Genomic DNA, 19,023 nt, shown 5'->3' on the forward strand with positions numbered 1-19,023 from the left:
GCCTCATCGTTGAGGGTTATGACCTCCAAGGTTTTTTGGATGGCTCTGTGACTGCTCCGTCGAAGGTGGTGACCCTGCCTGATGGCACCATTGCCCCGAATCCCGACGCGATTCTGTTTACACAGCAGGATAAATTGATTGCATCGTGGCTCCTCTCCACGGTTAATTCCTCTCTCCTTTCTTATTTTATTTCAACTAAAACTGCCTGTGATATTTGGAGTGCTGCGAGTCATTTGTTTGCAGCGACTTCCATTGAGAAAGTGTCTCAGATCCGGCACGATCTTCATGATGTTCGGAAAGGTGGATCCACAGTCAAAGAGTATGTTTCGAAGATCAGAACTCTTTGTGCACTCCTTGAAGCGTCGGGCTCGACTGTGTTTGAGGCGGAGAAAGTAGAGGTCCTTCTTGGCGGTCTTCCTCTTGAGTTTGACTCTGTTTTCATGTTCGTTTCGGTCTCGTCGGAGCCATTGACGTTCCAGAAATTGGTTGATGGCTTGATGGCTTTTGAAAGTCGGCAAACGCGGGCTGCGCGTGATCTTCCGATGGTGGCAAATGTTGTTGAAGCTCCTATGACTGTGGATTGTGACTCGCGAGTTGTGCGTGGGGGCCGATCGTCGACTGGATCTCGTGGTGGTCGTGGCTTCCGATCGAGGGTCCAGTGTCAGATCTGTAATCGCCTGGGTCATGTTGCACATAGGTGCTATTATCGGTTTGACAAAGATTACGGGGGTTCTGATGCCGGAGCTTTGGCCGGTGGTGGTCCCGCTCGTGCACGTGGATATTCTCTGATGCACAATGTTGCAGGAGGATAGTGGGTCTGGCAGCCCTCTACTGCTGGTTATTCCCAGCCCAATTGGGCCGATTTACACATTGGTCTGCATGGGGGTTCTTATGTGCCCCGATTCTATGCGCCTGGGACTTATACTCGCCCTAGCAGGCCTGTTGGGGGCCACGAGGCCCAATTTTGTGCTACTGCTCCTAGGCCAATTTTGGCTGGTCGTATGACTAGGCCACCCGATCAACAGCCTGGTTTCATGCGTGGTTCTCAACCTGTGTCCCAACAGTCTCCTGGATCTCCTGTTGCGAATTTTGTGGGTGGTCCGACTGCTGCACCGGAGGTCCCGTGGCCTACAAAACCACGTGCTCGGGTCTTTGATGTTAATGATTCTCAGAACATTGGCTTGCCTCGTGTTCCTGATTTTCGTGCTTCAGATTTTTCTGACTCGTCTCAATACGATTCGAGTTTTGGGAGTGTTGCCCCGTATGTGCCTACTCAAGTTGGGTCTTCATCCTGGTACCCTGACTCCGGTGCGTCTCATCATGTTTGCCAAAACGCTACCGATTTGAATGCCTTTCCTCCCTATTCAGGTACATCGAAACTTTTAATGGGCAATGGGGTACCTACTCAAATTTTATCTGTTGGAAATACGGTTATTTCTACCAATTCCAAGCTCTTACAATTGACTAATGTGTTGTGTGTTCCGAGTATTCGCAAGAATTTGTTGTCAGTTTCACAGTTTGCTAAGGACAACAGTGTGTTTTTTGAATTTCACCCCACTTATTGTGTCATTAAGGACATCAAGACGCAGGAAATTTTGTTGCGGGGCCAAGTTCGTGATGGGCTCTATCATTTTTTAGTCGCGTCACCTATCTCGTCTTCCACAGTAGCCGCGGTTCATAATGTTGATGGTCCAGCCTCTCTGATGATTTCTGACACCTTTACTCTCTGGCATAATCGACTTGGTCATCCGTCTGCTGGGGTTGTTAATGATGTTTTAAATAAATGTGGAATTGTTTCTAATACAAAGACTCTCTCTAATGTTTGTGTTGCATGTCAGAAGGGCAAGTCTCATAAACTTCCATTTTCTAATTCTAGTACTGAGTATATGGAATTGTTTGAATTAGTAGCTTCTGACTTGTGGGGTCCAGCATCTGTTGCCTGTGAAGGGAATATGTATTACATTTCTTTTGTGGACATGTGTAGTCGTTTTACTTGGGTGTACTTACTCAAACGTAAGTCTCAAGCACTAGACTGTTTCCTTCAGTTTCAACAAATGATAGCGACTCAGTTTGGGAAGCGTATTAAGAAGTTTCAAAGTGATTGGGGCGACGAATTTCGTGCATTTGCTTCCGTTCTTGCTGATCAAGGGATCTTACATCGCCTTTCGTGCCCTCACACTTCTGAGCAGAATGGGGTTGCTGAACGTAAACATCGTCATCTTGTGGAAACTGGCTTAACGTTACTTGCTCAAGCCAATCTTCCTCTGAAATACTGGGGTTATGCCTTTAGCAGTGTCGTTCATCTTATTAATAGACTGCCTACTCCTGTTCTTCAAGGTCAGTCCCTGTTTCAAAAGCTGTATGGGTGTGCTCCTCAATACAATCACCTCTGGGTTTTTGGTTGCTGTTGCTTTCCATATCTACGTCCGTTCTTACAGCATAAACTGGATTTTCGTTCTCAACCTTGTACGTTTTTGGGTTACAGCTCTCAACATAAGGGTTATTTTTGTCTCACTCCTGATGGAAAGGTTGTTGTTTCACGTCATGTTGTTTTTGATGAGCATCGATTTTTGTCTTTGCCTTCGTCACGAACTACTGAGGATCAATCTGGGCAGACTGCTACGTATGTTCCAATTGTTCGACTATTCCCGTCTAACCCTCCAACTTCACATGTCTATTCATCTCTTACTCCTGCTATTTCCTTATCAAATCCTGTGTCTGACTCTGCGTCTGCTTCTATGGGTGCTCATTCTGTGGGTGCCCAGTCTGGTTCTGATTCTCCCTCAAAATCTGGTCCGTCTGGCGCTGCTGATTTGGGGGACTCACGGGATAGTCCTTCTGCGAGTCCGTACCAGGTACCGTGTGATCCGTCCAGTAATACACATGCTATGGTTACCCGATCGAAGGCAGGAATTTTCAAACCCAAGGTTTTGACAGCTGAAGCTGCTGATTTTGAGCCTTGTTTTATTGGTGAGGCTCTAGCTCATCCCGATTGGAAAGTGGCTGTTCAAGATGAATTTGATGCTCTTCTAGCTAATTCAACCTGGGATCTCGTGTCTCCTCCTCCTGGCCGGAAGGTGATCGGGTGTAAATGGTTATTCAAGATTAAGCGGAATCCTGATGGGTCTGTTAGTCGTCGAAAGGCTCGTTTGGTTGCCAAGGGATGTTCACAGGCACCAGGTTGTGATTTTATAGAAACATTTAGCCCTGTTGTTAAATCGACTACTATTCGTGTCATTTTGTCGATTGCAGTTTCGAGACGATGGTCTCTTCGTCAAGTCGATGTGAATAATGCCTTCTTAAACGGGGATCTGGATACTGAGGTGTTCATGCAACAGCCTCCCGGGTTTATTCAGTATGATTCTTCTGGGCAACCGTTTGTCTGTCGATTGAAGAAGGCTTTGTACAGGCTTCATCAGGCTCCTTGAGCCTGGTTTGACAAACTCAAGCGGTTTCTAGTGTCAATTGGGTTTGTCGTTTCTAAGTCTGATGCCTCTCTTTTCATTCGGATTACGTTTGAGTCTGTGCTCTATATCCTGGTATATGTTGATGATATAATTATCACTGGAAGTGACTCATCTGTTATCGCGAATTTTGTTGACCAGTTAAATGCTGAGTTTGCTCTTAAAGATATGGGTGATTTGCATTATTTCCTTGGGGTTGAGGTTACTCGCTCCTCTTCCAGGAGTCTGCACTTATGTCAAACAAAATATATTCATGACCTTCTTGCTCGTAGTTCACATTCTAATGCAAAACCGGTCATTACTCCCATGGTCAGTTCTTCATGGTTATCAAAGAGTGATGGCGATCCGTTGAGTGATCCTACTGAGTACCGGAGTCTTGCGGGTGCCTTGCAGTACGTTGTCCTCACTCCTCCTGATATTGCTTATGCTGTTAATCGTATTTGTCAATTCATGCACAGCCCTACTAAGGTTCATCTGATAGCTTTGAAACGCATATTGAGATATTTATGTGGTACTCTTGGTTATGGTATTGTGTTTTGTCCTTCTACCCGGTTGTCTCTTGTGGGGTATGCTGATGCTAATTGGGGGTTGGATTTTGATAATCGTCGATCCACTTCTGGCTACTGTGTGTACTTTGGTCATTCGCCTGTCTCTTGGTGTTCCAAGAAGCAGCAAGTCGTCTCTCGTTCTACGGCTGAAGTGGAATACCGGAGTCTTGCTGCCGCTACTAGTGATGTCACTTGGTTGCTCTCCTTGCTTCAGGAGTTACAGGTCTCCTCTGTCGATACTCCTACCATCTGGTGTGATAGTTCTAGTGCAGTTGCTGTTGCTACCAATCCTGTTCTTCACTCCAAGTTCAAGCATGTGGAGCTTGACTTGTTCTTTGTTCGTGAAAAGATTGCTGTCGGGACTCTTGTTGTTGGCGAAGTACCTTCTTGTGATGAGGTTGCTGACATTCTTACCAAGCCGCTGTGTTTGACTCTTTTTACTCGGTTTCGACAGTTTCTTCGAGTCTTACCAGTTGAGAAGATGGATGCATGTGAGAATAGTTAGTTACAAGTTATTAGTCTGGTACGTCTAGTGGTTAAGCTGTTAGGGAAAAGATAGTTAGTGGTTGACCTCTATAAATATATCAATTGTATTGCTCAAGAGGAATCAAGCAGAAATATTAATATTCATTTTCTCTATACATAAATCTTTACCTAAGATTTCTTCGCGGACTGATTACTAATCTGACTAATGAATGCTTTTAACCTCGGGCAACCCCCAATCTCTAGCTCTTTCAACAATGGGAATTCGATATTATAATTTCCAGAGCAGAAGAAGATGAGGTTTGGAAGGAAATCCATACACAGGGAGTTTAATCGAGGAAAACAAATCACATCTTTCCCTTCTTCTATTTCCTCTGTAAATATTATCTTACGTACGCACTGACAATTTCTTATGCTTAAATCTTTAAGTTGCGGAAGATGTTTGGCAATTGTTGCTGGAAATAGATTTTTCAGACTCTTACAGCATGAAACACTTAAATTTCGTAGATTTTGAAAAGAATCTGGTGGTAGCTCATTATGAATTATCATCTTCACATTACTCAACTGGAAGATCCTCATCGTTTCCAAGCTAGGAGCAGCAACCTATTCATATATATAATTAATGCCCATTTTAAAGTTAGCTCATAGAACGCAAGCAAAAAAACCATAAAGGACAAATCAACTTAATCATATAAGAGTGTAAAATTAATGAAATAAATCACCTGACTGAATAGAGTGTGCATGCCGGACTGATTACAAGTCTGACTAATGAATGCTTTTAACCTCGGGCAACCCTCAATCTCTAGCTCTTTCAACAATGGGAATTTGTTGGGTTTTAGGCACACTTACACCGAGTAAAGTAAGAATCTTCACACAGAGCACCAGCAGCAACGTATTATACCCGGGTAAAATATGAAGGAAAAATGCTTAAAGTTTAAGCTTTTAGCTACTGTCAAGAATGGAGAACAAAATTTGAAGGCAAGAAAGATGGAGCATATGGAAAGAAAATCTGATATTTTTTCATTCATAAGAAACTTTGGCTCAAAGCTATTACATATACCAGTCATTGGCTGGTCAAAAAATCAACAAATTCATCACCTAAACACTACCTAACTCCACTTATTACATTGGAACTAGGTGATATTACTTGCACACTTCAACAAAGCTGGTAACCAGCTCTTTGACTATCAAGTTACATCAACTTGTCATTTAAACATAATTCAAAATGAACTAATTAACAAAAACATAGTTAAAAAGTAATAAAATGAAATAGTGAAGAAGCAGTGGTATTAACATCTCCTGCTGTATGTATTTTACCCGGGTAACTTATGTGTATGAATTCTTGCACATACTTTACCCGGGTAAAGTATGTGCACTAATCTGCATGAGCTGCATGTGTTGCATGGGAACTAACTTCAACACTCCTCCTTAGTTTCCATGCTTGTAACACCTAGCTGCTTTCTTAGTTTTATAAACCTTGACACACCAAGGGCCTTTGTGAAAATGTCAGCAACCTGTTCCTCTGAATTGCAATGAATCAGCTCCACCTCTTGAGCTTGTTCCATCTCCCTTATCACATGTAACTTGATGTTGAAGTGCTTCGTTCTGCCATGGAAGACAGGATTCTTTGCAATTGCAACAGCAGACTTATTGTCACAAAAGATCTCTGTTGCCTCCCTTTAATGTAGGTTAAGATCAGGTAGAATTTGTCTCAGCCATATGGCTTGATTTACAGCATTTGCAGCTGCAACATATTCAGCTTCTGCTGTTGATTGAGCCACCATCAATTGTTTCTTTGAGCTCCAACAAAACATGGTTGAGCCAAGGGTAAACACATATCCAGAGGTGCTTTTCATATCATCACTTGAACCAGCCCAGACACTATCAGTATAGCCTTTCAACTTCAAGGTTTCAGCTTTGTTGAATAACACACCATAGTCAAGAGTGCCTTTGATGTACCTTAGCACTCTCTTTGCTGCTTGAAAGTGCTGGACATTACAGCAATACATAAACCTTGATAAGATACTCACAGTAAACAAGATATCTGGCCTAGTTGCTATCAAATATAACAAGCAGCCAACTAGGCTCCTATAAGTAGACTCATTGACTGGTTCATGATCTCCTTGGCTTGACAGCTTCATTCCAACAGCAATAGGAGTGCTTGTCGGCTTACAATTCTCCATCGAGAACTTAGACAAAACCTTCAAGGCAAATGTTCTCTGTCCCAAGAAGATTTTTCCTTCTATTTGGCGCACCTCCATTCCTAAAAAGTATGTCATTGGCCCCAAGTCAGACATTTCAAACATGTCCGTCATTTTGGCTTTGAATTCAGCCGACATATCTTGATCTCCTCCAGTCACCAAAAGGTCATCGACATAGAGGGATACAATAAGCTGTATTTCAGCTTCATTCTTCTTGACATATAGTGTTGGCTCATTAACACTTCTGTTAAATCCCAAACTGACCAAGTAGCTGTCAATTCGAGCATACCAGGCTCTAGGAGCCTGTTTCAGGCCATATAATGCCTTCTTAAGCCTGTACACCATTTGTTCTTTGCCAGACACAACAAAGCCTTGTGGCTGATCAATGTAGATCTCTTCTTCAAGGGAGCCATTAAGAAATGCAGATTTCACATCAAGCTGGTAGATTTTCCACTGCTTCTGAGCTGCCAAGGCAATCAGCAACCTTATGGTGTCTAGCCTGACCACTGGTGCAAATGTTTCCAGGTAGTCCAGGCCATATTTTTGGCTGAATCCTTTGACTACAAGCCTGGCCTTCAGTTTGTTTAAGCTCCCATCAGCATTTTGCTTGGCTCGACTCCAATAACCTTCCTCTTGGCTGGTCTAGGAACCAATTCCCATGTCTGGTTCCTCTCAATCATGGCAATTTCATCAGCCATAGCCTGTTTCCAGCCTTCATCAGCTTCAACTTCTTCAAAACTGCATGGCTCCACTATGGCAACTTGTGCTCTTCATAAATTTCAGCTAAAGGTCTAGTGCCTCTGACTGGCATGTCATCAATGTCCATTTCAGGACTAACTTGATTAGGTTCAGCATGATCAGCCATCAGCTCTTCAGAAACAGTCTATGGCTCATTCTTTTCCCAATTCTAGCAACCTTTTTCATCGAAGATCGCATCTCTGCTTACATGAATTTTGTTTGTTAAAGGGTCCAAAATCCTATAGCCCTTCTTAACCATACTATACCCGGCTAAAATACCAGGAATAGCTCTTTTGGACAACTTATCCCTCTTTACAGCTGGTATTTGGCTGTAACATAGGCAACCAAAGACTTTCAAATGAGCCAATGATGGCTTGAACCTGAACCAAGCTTGAAAAGGTGTCTTGTGAGCAAGTTCTTTGGTTGGAAGCCTATTCTGAATGTAGACAGCAGTGTTGACAGCTTCAGCCCACATGGTCTTAGGCAAATTTTTCTCAAACAATAAGCATCGAGCCATATTCATCAAGCTCCTATTCTTCCTTTCACTTACACCATTTTGTTGAGGTGTATAAGTGTTAGTGAGCTGGTGTCTAATGCCAGCTTCATCACAGAAGGTATTAAACACTGTTACATTATCAGACCTAAGGGTCTTGAGTTTACAGCCTGTTTCAGTTTCTGTTGCAGCTTTAAATTTCTGGAATATTGAGAGTACTTCATACTTACTCCGGTGAAAGTATGCGCAACAATATTTGGAGTAATCATCAATAAATAAAATAAAGTATCTGCTTCCATTTAATGATTCAGTCTTCATAGGACCACACACATCTGTGTGTGCAAGCTGTAGCTTCTCAGAGGCTCTCCATGCTTGATTTATAGGAAATGACAATCTTGCTTGTTTTTCCAATTGATAGACTTCACATACTTCTTTTCTTCAACAGAGTTGGTGAAGTTTTCAACCAAGTCTTCACTGATCATCTGAGTCATTGATCTGAAGTTGGCATGCCCAAGCCTTTGGTGCCAAAGCTTGGAGTCTTCAGAAGAAACAACATAGGCATTATCAAAGCCTTTATTCTAGTCCACAACAAAGCTCTTTTCTGTCATGGCTACTGACATGAGCATGGATCCACTTGGATCACTAATCTGACATTCATTTTCTTTGAACACTACTGTATAGCCTTTTTCAACTAACTGAGCTATACTTAACAGGTTTCTGTCAATTTCAAGAACTAACAAAACATTTGAAATGGTTTTGTTACCTGTTGGAGTGCAAATAACCACATCTCCCTTTCCTTCTGCCTTGATAAAGTGGCTATTGCCAACTTTAACTTTTGTTCTGCAGCTTCTGTCTAATGACTTGAAAATAGCTGCATCTGGTGACATATGGTTAGTGCAGCCACTGTCAATGAGCCAACCATTTGAGCCTTTCTTCTGAGCAGCTGAGCAGGAGACTGCAAAGACCTGCTCCTCATTATCACTGCCTTCTTCAGCTACCCGAGCTTCAGCCCTTGGCTGCTGTTGATTCTGCCTTGGTCTTTCTTTCTCTTTGCAAAACTTTTTAACATGGCACTTCTTCTTGCAGTGTTGGCACACAACATCTGGCCTGAACCAGCATCTAGCCTCTAGATGACCAAGTTTTTTACAAAATCTGCAGAGTCGATCTTCTCCTCTTGCAACATCAGGCTTAGGCCTATTCTCCAGTTCTTTTTACCTTTATAAGCTGAGGTGCTCGAGGCTGCTTTGGTCTTAGCTTGGAAAGCACCCTCCTGGTGCTCCTCCGATCTGCTGGCCCTCCTTTGCTCTTGTGCATACAGAGCGTTGATCAGCTCTATTAAAGAGATGCTGGTCAGGTCCCTTGAATCCTCTAAGGAGGATATTTTTGCTTCATACCTCTCTGGTAAGGTAGAGAGCACTTTCTCCACATTCCTTGCCTCATCAAATTGCTCACCAAGGAGCCTTATGTTGTTAACTACAGCCATGATTCTGTCAGAATACTTCTTGACAGTTTCTTCTTCCTTCATCTTCAAATTTTCGAAATCCCTTCTTAGGTTCAAGAGCTGCTGCTGCCTTGTCCTCTCAGTACCTTGGAATTCCTCCTTGAGTTTATCCCAGGCTTGTTTTAGTGTTTCACAAGCCATAATTCTTGTGAAGATCACATCTGACACAGAGTTTTGGATGCATGACATGGCTTTGTGCTTTTTACTTTTTTCTTCAAAGTACTGCTTCATTTGAGCCACTGTTGGATTTGCTCTCAATGGTTCTGGTTCAACATCTGAGTTAACCACCTCCCATAGATCAAATGCCTGGAGGTAGGTTCTCATCTTGACTACCCAAATGTGATATCCTTCTCCATTGAAAACTGGAGGTGCAGCTGGTGAGAAGCTTGATGAAGCCATGGTTCTACAGGTCCACTAAGAATTAGGCTCTAGGTACCAATTGTTGGGTTTTAGCCACACTTACACCGGATAAAGTAAGAATCTTCACATAGAGCACCAGCAGCAACGTATTATACCCGGGTAAAACTTGAAGGAAAAATGCTTGAAGTTTCAGCTTTTAGCTACTGTCAAGAATGGAAAACAGAATTTTGAAGGCAAGAAAGATAGTGCATATGGAAAGAAAATCTGATATTTTTTCATTCATAAGAAACTTTGGCTCAAAGCCATTACATATACCAGTCATTGGCTGGTCAAAAAATCAACAAATTCATCACCTAAACACTACCTAACTCCACTTATTACATTGGAACTAGGTGATATTACTTGCACACTTAAACAAAGCTGGTAACCAGCTCTTTGACTATCAAGTTACATCAACTTGTCATTTAAACATAATTCAAAATGTACTAATTAACAAAAACATAGTTAGAAAGTAATAAAATGAAATAATGAAGAAGCAGTGGTATTAACATCTCTTGCTGCATGTATTTTACCCGGGTAACTTATGTGTATGAATTCTTGTACATACTCTACCCGGGTAAAGTATGTGCATTAATCTGCATGAGCTGCATGTGTTGCATAGGAACTAACTTCAACAGAATTCGATATTATAATTTCCAGAGCAGAAGAAGATGAGGTTTGGAAGGTTACCTATACGCAGGGAGTTTAATCGAGGGAAACAAATCACATCTTTCCTTTCTTCTTCTTCTTCTTCTTTTATTTCCTCTGTAAATATCATCTCCCTTAAGCACGTGCAATCAGCGATGTCAAAGCGTTGGAGCTGCACCAGACTTCTGGCGGCAGAGGGTGATAACAAATGCTCAAAGTTACCGCATCCATTGATGATCAACCTCCTCAAATTCGAAATCCAATGACATGTCTGATTGTGCCATATTGTTTAGGTGTTAATAGAACACATTTGCAAGCTTTCTGGAAAACAAATTGCATACATTTACACATAACTCTTTTTCTTCTTAAAGGAAGAGAAAATGTAACATACTTTGGAAATTATTTTCGATTCTAAACACAATTTTACTTCCAATTGTGAGTTCCAATTCCATTTTCAGAATTTAAAAGTAAAATTGTTGGGTTTGAATTTTGTGTATTAAATTGATTTTGGATTTGGATTAGAAATTAAATTTCCATTTGTTGTGGGGTTGAAATTTATTTTTTAGTCTTGAAAATTATTGGACTATTATTTATTTTTGTTATTAAAAAATAATTATCCAGTAATTAATATTTTTTTAATGGTGTTACTAAATCGTTCGAGTATAAATAAAAATTGTATAAGAAAATATGAACAAAGCTAAACAAATACCTGTTTATTGAAAAGTGGTAAGGGCTCTGAATTTGTTGAATACTCCTTCATTGTGATAATGACATCAACTCTCTTTAAATTTAAAAAATCCACCCCATTATTTAACTCCGCAAATACACTCCTGATGCCTTCAAGTCCCTTTAGGTTTAGATACAAATCTTCAGTCTTTTTCAGCAACGTTTTCACCAAGTTGTCCCAATAAATGTTTGTATATATCTTGAGCTTCAATGTTTTTGAATATTCATATTTTAAATTCCAAATCCATGCAAAATGATCATCACCTACGAAAATATTGTATCTATCTAATGTCTCAATGAATATATGCTTTGAAATCATTTGAGCATTAGGAATATGAGCATATAAAGTAGTTAGATGAGGCAAATTGTTTAATTCGTCAAGGCGTGCATTTCTCCTTTTGTTGCCAACTACTCCATCATTTTCCCATTCAGCAAAGCTTCCCTCCATATATAATTCTTCTAATTTAGATAAACTTGATAAGACATTTGGCGGGATGATTTTAAGTCCAAAACACCAACTCAAATCTAACAACCTTAACCGAGTCAATTGTGCTATCTCCTTGGGTAGTTCTTTGATACTAGAGCAAGCAAGGTCAAGGATTTCTAAATTTTTTAGCTCTCCAATGATGGTAATGTCTTCACCTCGCCATCCTCTTAGACACAACATGCGAAGGTCTATGAGGTGATTAATTGACTCTGGTAGATAAGGATATGAACGTATGGAAGGTAAAGCCAAGACTTTGAGACTTTCAATTCGTCTAAAAAATGGGGAGGAATTTCTACTGAATCATCACGGGCCATATGGAAGAAGGAAAGACCTGAACACTCCATCTCCTTAGGAAGCTCAGCTATAATTCGAGGACACCTTAAGCTTATCATTCTCCAACTGTTCATTTTCTCCTTCGGAACATAATCTCTCAAAACATGCACATGATAGTCCCTCGATGCAATATTTAAAGCAGCATCCCAAACAACATCATGGATATCAAAGCGCTCATCCTCATAACTATCAAGCAACAAGGAAGACGCTTTGAGATTAGCCACAACCGTCAAAACATTATTTCTGGCTTCTTCCATAGTGTTGACACCACTAAATAAATCCAAACCTACAGTATATCTCACCAAGTCCTCAACGAGACCATTACGGCCCATTACACTGCAAAGCAAGAAAGTCTGCTTAACTTCCTCACTTCCTAAATAATTAAAACTCAACTCAATTAACTTCCTCACAGCAGTTATCTCCGTGAAGTTGCTTAGTGAAGGCCTCTCTAGTTCTCGCAAAGCATTCTTCCACTCAAACAATCTTTTGCTTCTCAAAGCCCCTGCCACTGTCGCAATGGCTATTGGCAATCCTGCACATTTTTTTGCTACCTCCATAGCTGTAGGCTTCAAATCGCAACTTTCAACACAATCACCAGCCTTCTTCTTGAACAGGTCCCAGGCCTCCTTTTTATTTAGAGACTCTATTGTAAAACATTTCTGAGCATCCATCCTATTTGATAAAACATTGAGCTCTCTAGAAGTTAATAGTAGTTTGCAGCCCTTGTGTTCATCTCCCAAAGGAATCCCTACTTCCTCAATATCAACCTTCCCCCAAATGTCATCCAAGACAACCAGAACCCTCTTTTCTTTCTTCAATCTTTCTCGTAGTCGAAGTGCCTTTCCATCGGTACTATGCTCCTCAAATTTCAATCCCAAAAAACTCCGCAATTGTGTTCTGAATTTTCTCAATATCAATGTCTTGAGTTACTGTTGATATGACAACCGAATCAAACAACTTGTCCTTGCCCTTGACCTTTCTAGCGATTTCTTTTACTAGCGTTGTTTTTCCAACCCCGCCCATACCGTGCACCCCAATAACGCTGACGCTATTATCTTTTAGTGCCTCCATTATTTCATTCAAAACAGACGTTCTTGACTCGAATTCCTCGTACCCTTTAACTTGTGGGACCGTGATATCCTGCAGAGCTACACGATAAGCAACCTCGGGAAACTTGCTCTGTTCAAGTAGCTTGGCAACAGCCTTCGCCTTCTCTGCAGCTTCCAAGCTAAGCTTGTAACGAGTCCAGATATTAGGACACAAACCAACGAAACACTTTTTCTTTGCTTTTTCTTCATCTTGCGTCACTTTCTCTTCTTGTTTATGGATCTTCCTGTCCACTGCAGACAGCCAGTTGTTAACATCGTCTCGGATCTCTTTGCCGCTTCGTAAATCAGCATCGACAGAACGCTGCACTCTCTCCCTTTAAACTTTCAGCTTCTCAGTTTGATCGTTGAGGGTCTCAACATTTTGCTGAAGATTGGAAATGTATTTGACATGGTTTATTGTTGGTGCAAAGAGACAACAACAGACTGTTTTCAATCTTGCTTGTATAGCAAGCCTCGAGCCTTGCTAAAGAAACAAACTCAGAAGCAAGAACAGAAACACATGCGAATGGAAAACAAAAGAAATTGAGAGAGAGTATTTTGAATGAAAAGAGCTGATATTTTCATTAACAAATCCAGAAGGCATAATGCCATTACATATAATAGATAACAACAACAAAATGAACAGGTCTTTACCTAATGACATACCTAACACCACTAAATTTACATTGGAAATTGTTAATCAGCTTGCTTAAGTTTCTTTGCTGATTTTTCAGTCAATCAATCAACAAAAAAACATCATAAGGTTTACCAACTTAGTTCAACATGAACTAGATTATAAAATAATAATTAAAAATACAATCAAAACATAACAAGTAGTTAGGCAACTTCAAGCTCCAGTTTTTGCACTTCATAGCTCGACTGCTTGCTGCCACTTCTCCTTGCATGGCCACCTTTGCATGTCTTGCATGGGAACTAAATTCAACACTCTTCCTTAGTTTCCATGCTAGTGACACCTAATTGCCTTCTTAATTTAACAAATTTAGACACATTGAGTGCCTTTGTAAAGATATCAGCAATTTGCTCTTCTGAATTACAATGAACCAGCTCGATTTCATGAGCTTGCTCCATCTCCCTTATGACATGTAGCTTGATGTTGAAGTGCTTTGTTCTACCATGAAAGATAGGATTCTTTGCAATTGCAACAGCAGATTTGTTGTCACAGTAAATCTCTGTTGCCTTTCCTTGATTTTGATTTAAATCAGCTAGGATTTTTCTAAGCCATATGGCTTGATTTACAGCAGATGCAGCAGCAACATATTCAGCTTCTGCTGTTGACTGCGCTACCAGACTTTGCTTTTTAGAACTCCAGCAAAACATGCCTGAGCCAAGACTAAAGGCATATCCAGATGTGCTTCTCATGTCATCACAAGATCCAGCCCAGTCACTATCAACATAGCCTATCAGCTTCATGTTTTCAGCCCTTTTGAACAATACACCATGATCAATGGTGCCTTTGATGTATCTAAGCACTCTTTTAGCTGCTTGAAAGTGCTGATCATTGCAGCAATTCATGTATCTGGATAGCACACTAACAGCAAACATGATATCGGGTCTTGTTATAGTCAAATACAACAGACTACCAATGAGACTTTTGTACATAGTCTCGCAAATTGGTTCACCACTCCCTTGCCTCGAAAGCTTCACTCCAACAGCCATTGGTGTGCTTGTTGGCTTGCAGTTCTTCATAGAGAACTTATCCAGGATCTTCATAGTAAAAGAACTCTGACTAAGAAAGATTCCCTTTGCTGTTTGCTTCACTTCCATTCTAAGGAAGTAGTTCATTCTGCCTAAATCAGACATTTCAAACATTTCCATCATTTTTCTTTTGAAATCTTCCAGCATTCTTCTATCTCCTCCAGTCACCAATAAATCATCAACATAGAGTGACAGGATAAGCTGAGTTTCAGCTTGGTTCTTCTTCACATACAATGTTGGTTCACTGAGACTTCTCTTGAATTCCAAACTGAGCAAGTAAGAATCAATTCGAGCATACCAGGCTCAAGGAGCCTGTTTCAGGCCATACAAAGCCTTTTTCAGTCTGCACACCTTGTGTTCTTTGCCAGTGACCACAAATCCTTGAGGCTGTTCGATGTAGATCTCTTCTTCCAGGAAACCATTGAGAAATGCAGACTTAACATCAAGCTGATGAATGGTCCACTGATGTTGAGCAGCCAAGGCAACTATCATTCTAACTGTGTCAAGCCTGGCTACTGGTGCAAATGTCTCCAGATAGTCCAGACCATACCTTTGGCTAAAACCTTTGACAACAAGCCTGGCTTTTAGCTTGTTCAGACTGCCATCTGCATTTTGTTTTGCCCGATAGACCCATTTTACTCCAATGGTCTTCTTTCCAGTAGGTTTATCAACTAGCTCTCATGTCTGGTTCTTCTCAATCATGTTGATTTCATCGACCATAGCTAGTTTCCAGCCTTCATCTGCCTCAGCCTCTTCAAAACTGCTAGGTTCTGCTATTGCAACCTGTGCCCTTTCATAAATATCATCTAGGGGCCTTGTGCCTCTCACAGGCACATCATCAATATCCATTTCAGGTCCTAGCTGCTCAAGTTCAGCTTGATTAGGCACCAGGTCTTCTGAAGCAGCTTCTGGTTCATTCTTTTCCTAATTCCAGCAAGCCTTCTCATCGAAGATGACATCTCTGCTCACTTGAACTATGTTTGTCAAATGATCCAGCACCCTGTAGCCCTTCTTAACTGAGCTATAGCCTACTAGAACACCTGGTTGAGCCCTTTCAGAGAGCTTGTCTCTCTTTGCTGCTGGTATTTGTGCATAACACAGGCAACCAAACACCTTCAGATGTGCCAAGGAAGGCTTGAAACCGGACCAAGCCTCGAAAGGTGTTTTGGATGCAAGAGCTTTGGTAGGAAGCCTATTTTGAAGGTAGACAGTAGTTTTTACTGCCTCAGCCCACATGGTCTTGGGCAGTTTCTTCTCTAACAGTAGGCACCTGGCCATATCCATCAAGCTTTTGTTCTTTCTTTCTGATACCCCATTCTGCTGAGGTGTGTAGACATTTGTAAGCTGGTGTTTGATACCAGCATCATTGCAAATGGCTTAAAACTGAGCTGAAGTGTACTCAGTGCCATTGTCTGACCTTATCGATTTCAGCTTGCAACCTGTTTCTGTCTCTACAGCAGTTTTAAACTTCACAAACACTTGAGCTACCTCAGACTTGTGTTTTAAGAAGAAAATCCAGCAAAACCTTGTAAAATCATCAATGAAGAGGATGAAATACCTATTTTTGCTGAGTGATTCAGTCCTCATCGGGCCACATACATCAGAGTGACCAGCTGCAGTTTTTCAATAGCTCTCCAAGCTGAATTTGTAGGAAATGGCAATCTTGCCTGTTTCCCCATCTGGCAAACTTCACACACATCATCATGCTCCACTGAGCTAGTAAAGTTCTCTGCCAAGCCTTCTTTGGCCATTTGAGCCAATGATCTGAAGTTGGCATGCCCAAGCCTTTGATGCCAAAGCTTGGAATCATCAACAGAGGCTGTATATGCAGACTTTGAGTCATTTGGCCAGTGTACCTCAAAGCATTTGTCAGTCATTGTGACTGTCATAAGGCTTGATCCACTTGGATCAGCAATGTGGCACTGTTTGTTCTTGAACACAACAGAATAGCCTTTCTCGAGCAATTGAGCTATGCTGAGAAGGTTTCTGTCGATTTCTGGCACTAACAGCACATTTGGAATGATCTTGTTGCCTGTGGGGGTACATATCAGCACCTCTCCTCTTCCTTCAGCCCTTATGAACTGACCATTTCCAACCTTGACCTTGGTTTTGCAACTTCTATCCAAGGTTTTAAATAAGGAGGCATCTGGTGACATGTGGTTAGTGCAACCACTGTCCAATAACCAGCCTTTTGAGCATTTCTTCTCAACAGCTAAGCAAGAAACAACAAAGACATGCTCTTCTTGATCACTACTGTCCTCAGCTACTCGAGCTTCAACCTTTGGTTGTTGAAATTGACTCTGCCTTGACTTGGTTCTATTTTTGCAAACCCTTTCAACATGGCCTTTCTTCTTGCAGTGTTGGCATACTGCATCTGGCCTGAACCAGCATCTGTCTTCTGGATGACCTGGCCTCTTGCAATGTCTGCAGGGCTGGTCATTGCTCCTTGCAGTATCAGGCTTAGGCCTGCTTTTCCAAGGCTTTTTACCTCTTGGAGCATTGATGCTCGAGGCTTCTCTAGCCTTGGCATTGAATGCACCTTCCTGGTGGTCTTCAGCTCTGCTAGCTCTCCTTTGTTCCTGAGCATAGAAAGTGTTGATTAGCTCAGTCAAAGAGATGGTAGCAAGGTCTCTTGAGTCTTCAAGAGAGGATATCTTGGCCTCATATCTCTCAGGCAAAGTGGAGAGAACTTTCTCTACTATCCTTGCCTCATCAAAGTGCTCACCAAGGAGCCTTATACTGTTAACCACTGCCATGATTCTATCTGCATACTGCTTCACTGTTTCTTCTTCCTTCATGTTCAGGTTCTCAAAATCCCTTCTCAAATTCAATAGCTGCTATTGCCTTGTTCTCTCAGTGCCTTGAAACTCCTCCTTAAGCTTATCCCATGCCTGTTTTGGAGTCTCACAGGCCATAATTCTGGTGAAGATGACATCTGACACACAATTCTGAATGCAGGACATGGCTTTGTGACTTTTGGTCCTCTCATCAGCATGTTGCCTAATCTGAGCTACTGTGGGATTGGCCCTCAGTGGTGCTGGCTCAGCATCTGTGTTGACAACTTCCCACAGATCAAAGGCCTGTAGGTAAGTCTTCATCTTAACCAGCCATATGTGGAAGCCTTCTCCATTGAAGACTGGTGGGGCTGCTGGTGAAAAACTTGAGGAAGACATTCAGCTTTCTTAGTTTGATAAAACAGGTCCACTAAGAATGAAGCTCTAGATACAAATTGTTGGTGCAAAGAGACAACAACAGACTGTTTTCAATCTTGCTTGTATAGCAAGCCTCGAGCCTTGCTGAAGAAACAAACTTAGAAGCAAGAACAGAAACACATGCGAATGGAAAACAAAAGAAATTGAGAGAGAGTATTTTGAATGAAAAGAGCTGATATTTTCATTAACAAATCCAGAAGGCATAATGCCATTACATATAATAGATAACAACAACAAAATGAACAAGTCTTTACCTAATGACATACCTAACACCACTAAATTTACATTGGAAATTGTTAATCAGCTTGCTTAAGTTTCTTTGTTGATTTTTCAGTCAATCAATCAACAAAAAAACATCATAAGGTTTACCAACTTAGTTCAACATGAACTAGATTACAAAATAATAATTAAAAATACAATCAAAACATAACAAGTAGTTAGGCAACTTCAAGCTCCAGTTTCTGTACTTCATAGCTCGACTGCTTGCTGCCACTTCTCCTTGCATGGCCACCTTTGCATGTCTTGCATGGGAACTAAATTCAACATTTATGATAGGAGAAATTGTATACTCTGCAGCTTTAGTGACAATAGAGCTAACGATGCCAATAACAAACTCCATTTGAGAGAGCAAACAGCAAGTAAACTGAATAACCACAGCGACAACAGAAATCAAAACAAAAGCAGAAGTAAAAATTACAAATAAAAACTAGCAAAAAGTAAAGTTTCAGTATAGTAAGAAGTAAGAGCAAATGAAAGCAGATGGCGTACCTTTCCAAAATATAAGAGAAGGATTCAGCGATTAATTCTCCCATTTAAGAACGAACAAAATTATAAATTTGCTTTCTTTTCTCTTAACGGAGTAAAGCGAGTAGTAATTTGACAAAGGCAACTCAATCTAAAAGTTAGCAACTTTCAATTTGAAATAGTTCAAAAAAGAATTTTGAAATGCATTTTGGTGGATACAGCTAAAAAGTGGAGGAGAGACA

At 41.1% G+C, this 19,023-nt stretch overlaps 1 long non-coding RNA gene and 1 pseudogene across 1 annotated transcript; both read right to left on the minus strand.

Moving 5' to 3' along the window:
• Positions 1 to 10,458: 10,458 nt before the first annotated feature.
• LOC107936344 (probable disease resistance protein At4g27220) lies at positions 10,459 to 14,945 on the minus strand (annotated as a pseudogene).
• A 3,248-nt stretch (positions 14,946 to 18,193) lies between these two features.
• LOC107936358 (uncharacterized) lies at positions 18,194 to 19,023 on the minus strand. The gene is made up of 2 exons (XR_001694386.1): positions 18,806 to 19,023; positions 18,194 to 18,680 (listed from the first exon to the last, which is right to left on the minus strand). It is a non-coding gene; the product is annotated as an uncharacterized lncRNA (long non-coding RNA).

This window comes from Gossypium hirsutum, chromosome A10 (genome assembly GCF_007990345.1).
Source record: "Gossypium hirsutum isolate 1008001.06 chromosome A10, Gossypium_hirsutum_v2.1, whole genome shotgun sequence".
Taxonomy (NCBI): domain Eukaryota; kingdom Viridiplantae; phylum Streptophyta; class Magnoliopsida; order Malvales; family Malvaceae; genus Gossypium; species Gossypium hirsutum.